The sequence below is a fragment of the Belonocnema kinseyi genome, chromosome 2, assembly GCF_010883055.1.
Source record: "Belonocnema kinseyi isolate 2016_QV_RU_SX_M_011 chromosome 2, B_treatae_v1, whole genome shotgun sequence".
NCBI classification, from domain to species: domain Eukaryota; kingdom Metazoa; phylum Arthropoda; class Insecta; order Hymenoptera; family Cynipidae; genus Belonocnema; species Belonocnema kinseyi.
This window is the reverse complement of record NC_046658.1, coordinates 32,499,617-32,506,001: the sequence shown is the minus strand read 5'-3', so window position 1 is coordinate 32,506,001 and position 6,385 is coordinate 32,499,617.

Here is a 6,385-nt window from a genome sequence, read left to right as displayed (position 1 = left end):
AATCAAGTAGGCTAATTTACTTTGCTGATTCTACTTGAAAGAAGCAATTATTTTATTTTTACAAGGGACCGATTTTCTTGAATCAAGAATATATTTACTCTAGGCAAAAAATTATTGAGTTAATTTGTTCCATTATACTTATTTGCATTAAGTTTAATAAAATATTGAATTGAGAATATTCTATTCTCATGATAAGTAACTAAAACTTTAACAAAATGTTTATTGATCCAAGTAAATTCATATACTTATTTTGACCACTATTTTAATTGAAACAATGTTCATGTTCTTGAGACGAGAAAATGAATGTATTCAGCGTAGAAATAATTTCTCTTAGAATAATGCTTGAATATTTTCCTTCAAATAATTATTAATTTGAAACGAATGTCAGATTTACTTCGAAGGTACCTATGTTATTAAGATAGAAACACATCAGTTTTTTCAACATAAGAACTGTAGACTTGATACAATAGATATCGCACACATACTATAAAAATGAATATATTGGTCTAAATTAAGTTACCTCTTACTGCATGATTATCTTATTAAATATAATAATCGACAAGTTGTCATGGTATGAAGTTGGTTCTCTTTGCCGCTAAAAATTATTTTGAAATCCAATAATATTTATAAAATTCAAAACATTCGTGCGCATAATCAATTTTATTTATGCAAATGTAGATAGGAATTTGCAACTTTGATAAACTATTAACTTTAGGCTGACACACAAATCAAATCACTCATAAAACTATAAACAAAATTATAAGTTTATTGCGTCGGTGAGTTTTTAGTGGTAAGAATTAAAATTTTTTAAATAGATTTGAAAAAAGTATTTTTAATTTTGAAATAATTATGCAAGACTCAAAAGTCATTTCATTCCTAAAATTATTAAAAAGGTTATGAATGTACTGCATCTATAAATTTTTTCGCTGATTATTTGTATGTATTAATCTACTTAAAATTAAACCATTTCGAATTTTTTTAACCGGGAAACATTTTTGTGAATCCGAAAATGACTGGGAATTTTTTTCCTCGATTAAAGTTGCCACCCTGAAATTATTTTTGTGTAGTGTTCAAGGTAACAAAAAATTATCCAAACTTGAAAATAACAATGAATATTCCTGCTAAATACAGGAATTCTTCATTCAATAAAAAAATATTATTTTTTTTATTTGGCTAGATAAAAATTGATTTTTAAAAAGTAAAAAATGTTGTTATGTGAACCTTATTTAGTTTAAATTAGAGTAGGAAGACATAGTTGTATTTTGTTTACACACAATTTTCGTGTTTGATTTGAATTTGTAGTTTGAAAATCATAAAAATGGAAAAATTCATAAAAGTTATAAGTAAAAAAAATAGTTTTGAAAGTATAAAATGATCATTTGTTATTTTAATTTAAACTAAATAAGTTTTAGGCAACAGATTTTTTAACTTTAAATTAATTTTTCCTGGATGAAAAACAAATTCTTTTATTAAGCAAGAAGTTTAAAAATAATTTTTAATATTATATTCTTACTTGCTATTTGAAATAGTTAATATCTTGTTGCATATTTTTATGTTATTAGTTGGCAATGCAATGCTTCCCGCGTACTGTAGCGCGCATATATGTTGCTGTTTTTAATAATTAAGTATAGATTTAGGTTTTTTTGAATAAAATTAACAAAATTAAATTTTTCAGTCAAATAATTCATTAATCATAGAAAATGTCTTGGACTGCAAATGGTTAACATTTTGATAATCACCCATATACTTACATAATTCTTTTTTATTCCGTAAAAAATAAATATATGACAGCATAAAACAAAGTTATAAGCTATAAAAATTCTTAAAAATACAATTATTACATTTTCTTAATAATTTAAAAAAATGTTATGCGTTTTTAAAGCAAAATATTTAAGAAAAAATAATTCAATAACATTTTTAAAAAGTTTATTAAGAATGCATTTAATTTTATAAAAGAACAATTAAAAAATTGAGAATTACAAATTTTCTAAATAAAATAATTGAGAATGCAAGGAGGAAGCAAACAAATATTTTTCATTTTATTACAGAATTCTTGTTTCTTCTGATTTCGAAGTATTTTATATTTGAAAGAAAAATAAAGTATCGAGCACTTTTTTAAATAGGTAATATTTAAACTAGCGATTAATTTTTTATACATATTTAAAATTATTTTTTATGAATTATTATTCTAAATTAAAATTTCAATTTAGAAAAGCAATTCCATATTTAAATCTTTGTAAAAAATGTATAAGAAAAGAGTTCGACAAATTGAAAACTGTGCGGTTTATGAAAATGTTCGTATAGCAGAACATTATTTTTTGTCATTGATGTTATTGAAGCATTTTTGTACTTGCAACTTTTCTTTATCATTTATTACCTTTGGGTCGTTTTTAAGCGTTTCAAATATTTGAAAACAACAAGTATTAAATGCCTTGTTAAATAAGTGAAACTTGCTTCGCTTTTTTACATATTTTAAATTATTGTTTAAGACATGTTATTTTGCAATAAAAATTGAGTAAGAGAGTATTATATACAATAAACGAGTTGGATAAATTGAAAACTGCGCATTTTATGGAGATTTTTTGTTTATTGTTCATTACTTTTAGATATTTTAAAACATTTTAAAATATATTAAGAAAAAAAGTATTGAACCTTTATTGAAATAAGTAAAATTCAATTCTAAAATTTTTCTAAATGAAAAATGGTATATTAAAATTGAGTTCAACAACTTTTAGTTTGAAGTTGGTTAAGGCTCAATATACGACTTGGTTCGATCCTGCTTTGAAATTCTTACCCGAGATTTTGTCACCAAGATCCAATTGCTTCGATAGCGAATTCGGTAGAGCGCGCGGTTAGGACACACTAGTTTGGGTAGTTTAGGTTAGGGTTCAATCCTCGGCGAGTGCGATTTTTCAAAGCGTCTAGGCGTACGATTATATGTGTAAGTAACAGTCTGCGCGAATTGCGTATTTTCATATTTTAAAAAATGAAGATTATATAACGATAACTTCGAAAACAATTTTTTTTTCGTTGAGAAATAGTGTTCAGTTGAGGCACTAGTCTATTTCTCCGATACTACATATTCTTAGATTAAGAAAATATATTCTTGAAGTGTATCAGAAACGATTTCTTGGAAGTAAACTATGTTCTTCATTTGAATACATCTCTATATGAATTAACACAATAAAGTTTTCGAATAATAAAATGCGATATTTTATCTAAGAATACATTTTCTCAGATTAAGAAAATGTACGCTTGCTCCAAGCATACGGTAGCAAGTATTTATTTATTTGGAATAAACTCATATTCTATCGTCCCCATTCGTACCAGCGATTGACTTGAATGAAGTACTGAAAATACGCATTTCCCCACAATCGTCGCAAAATAGTATAACATACCTTCTGTTTTTTTTTTCATAACAATATAGTGCATTTTTAAAAACAATTTTATTTATTTTATATTTGAAACATGTTTTTCCGTTTTTTTACCTCACAATTTTTGTTCAAGATTCTCAAATATGCAGAAAAATTTGAGAATGGAGAAATAAAAACTCCAAGTGTTAAGAATTTTTATAATCCGTCGCGCACGTTGCTGCGAGCGAGCTAGCGAGAACACTTCGACGACGTCACGTGAAAAAATTCGTAACACGTGGAGTTTTTATTTCTCCATTCTCAATTTTTTCCTGCATATTCGAGAATATTGAACAAAAATTTTGAGGTAAAAAAGCGGAAATAAAATGTTCCAAGTTCAAAATAAATAAAATTGTTTATAAAAATGCACCATATTGCTATAAAAATGCACCATATTGCTATAAAAAAAAACAACAGGAGGTTTACGTTTCGATTGCCCTGCTTTACCCTAAGACTGAGGGCACGGAAGGGATACTCTATACTGTTAAAAATGTTTCGAGTTCTACCACACATCTACCAGAATTCTACAATACAAGCGTGATGTGAAATTGCAACCATGTTAATACATGTATTGTAAGTGTTGTAAATCGTGAAATCATCGTCCCGCATTCCAATACATGTATTAAAGCATTTGTAAGACGAAAACTGTGCACAAGGAAATTACCAACAGCCAAAATTAATTAAAATGGTAAGTCAACGATCCGGGTGCACCGGGTCGAGCACCAGGTAGTTTAATACATTTGAAGTGTAGCAGTCAACAGGCTTTATACGTCTTATATTTTTTTAAACTTTTTACTGTTATAAAAAAAACTATTGCGATTACTTCATCATCTTCTAATGGAAATTTTAACGTAGAATCCGAATTTCACCAATTTAAAAGTTTATCTTGCTGTGTGTGTGTGTTTTTTTTTTTGAGTTTTTTGAGTTTTTGTTGCATCATACGGAAGGGATACTATGTGGATACTATGAGGATACTCTGACACTGGAAATAAAATGCGGCTCTGGTGTATTTGTTTCCAATTTACGCATAATTTCATGCATTATAACTTTTTCTACGGTATTATTAATAAAGTTTTATTCACTAATGAAGTATTTTTAAAAAACTGAACACGAGTAATTTGCCCTGAAAAATAGGTCAGAAGTAATTAATTTTGGAACCTGTTAGGGATACGTCATTGTTTGTTTTTTTTTTTTTTAATTAATCAAAATTGCGTCTACTTTAATTAAAATATCAGTCCTAGAGTTGCTCTAGGGAGAATTGTGTCACCGCTTACTCCGCTTCTGATTGGTGCGACGAAAGCGGAATCGGATGTTTGAAATTTTCGCGACTTTCAATTTAAATTTAATTTCCACACACTGATTGAATAGTAAATAAATATAATGAAAAAAAATAATAATGTAGGTATAGCAATTAAGAATGTTTGAAAAGTGATGAATCTTTTAAGTACACTTTTGTTTAAAATCCTATTATTTAAGGTTTTTGGAAAAATGCTGTGGCATCTAATAGACAGTATATAGAATAAAAATTATATTGATAATAATAATTTAGATTCTATCAATGAAAATTATTGCAAGGTAAACAGTAAATTTTTTAATGACAAGAATTTTTTAAATATTAATTAACAAATTGGCTAAATTCAATCTCATACTACCAATGTTCGTATTCCAGTACAAAAATTAAAATGAGACAACACACAGAGAAAAAATTTATACTTACATTCTTTATCAAGCAAAGCAAAGGAATTGAAAACGTTTTAAACAGCTTTGATCAAAATGTTTGAAATAAAAATCAATTTAATTCAATCCCAGGGAAGACCAAATAGTATTTTTCAAAATAGAGTTGCCATCAGACTCTCAATCCAGAAATAAATTTTAGTCTTCATTTATTATTTACAACTTCCCATATATTACAGTCAAAATGTGCCTGCAATCATAAAGAATAAGGTACATTTTTTACTTTTATTACATTATTTTTTGAAAATTCAAATCTTATCTCACAAACATCAGATTTCGAGTGAGGTATTCAATTATCTCGATTAATACTCTCTATGGATAATAATTGCTTAAACACAGAATCATTTGCGATTTCTCTTAAGTAGTAATCTTGACCAGAACTATTATGACCGTAAAGGATACAACACGAAACCATTGTTTTTTCATTAAAAAATCCCAAAAAACTTTTCCCAAAAAACTTTACATGAGAATATATTATGACATTTAACCTCTTCTTAAGAAAACTTCAAATGTTTTGCGCTTGGTTACTTATTTCCGATTCCAGTTTCGGGTCGGCTCGTGAAAGGGGTACTCTAAATCTGAATTGGTGAAAATTTTACTATTTAGATTAGTTACTGTATGGTTCAATAACAAAATAGTAATATTTTGAGGTTCGACTTTTAAAATTGTAAGTATTTTACTGCTAAATTAGTAGAATATGTACTAACATCAATTATTAAACATGGTTCTTATTATTCAGTAACTTCGCTTTACTAATTCAATAGTGACCTAGTCTGATCATTAACGAAATAGTGAATTGTAATGATTTCGATCAATCAGAAGTCATCTCCTAGCATTCTGTCCTTTCGCGACAGTCCATGGCGTCGAGCGATGCCACGCTATTTGAGGTTATGTATTGTATCGGAAGAGAAGTGAAACCATGTCGAAGGTCTTAAAGTGTTAAATTATGGTATATAAGTGCATAAAAGAAATAATTTATTCCGCAGTGATTGACTAATAAGTACATTATAAGGGTACTTCGTCCAGCATTATGAAAAAGGTTGTTGATTTGTAGTAGGCAGATAGTAATTATGGTGCGAATAGGCAAGGGATCGACTCTCTAAATCTGAATGAGTGAAATTTCACTATTTGATAGTGAAATTTCACTAAGCAAATAGTGGTTTTGAGAGGTAAAGTATATACTATTAAATAGTGAAAAATCACTAATTAAGTAGTCAAAATCAATCATGACATCCTGATCC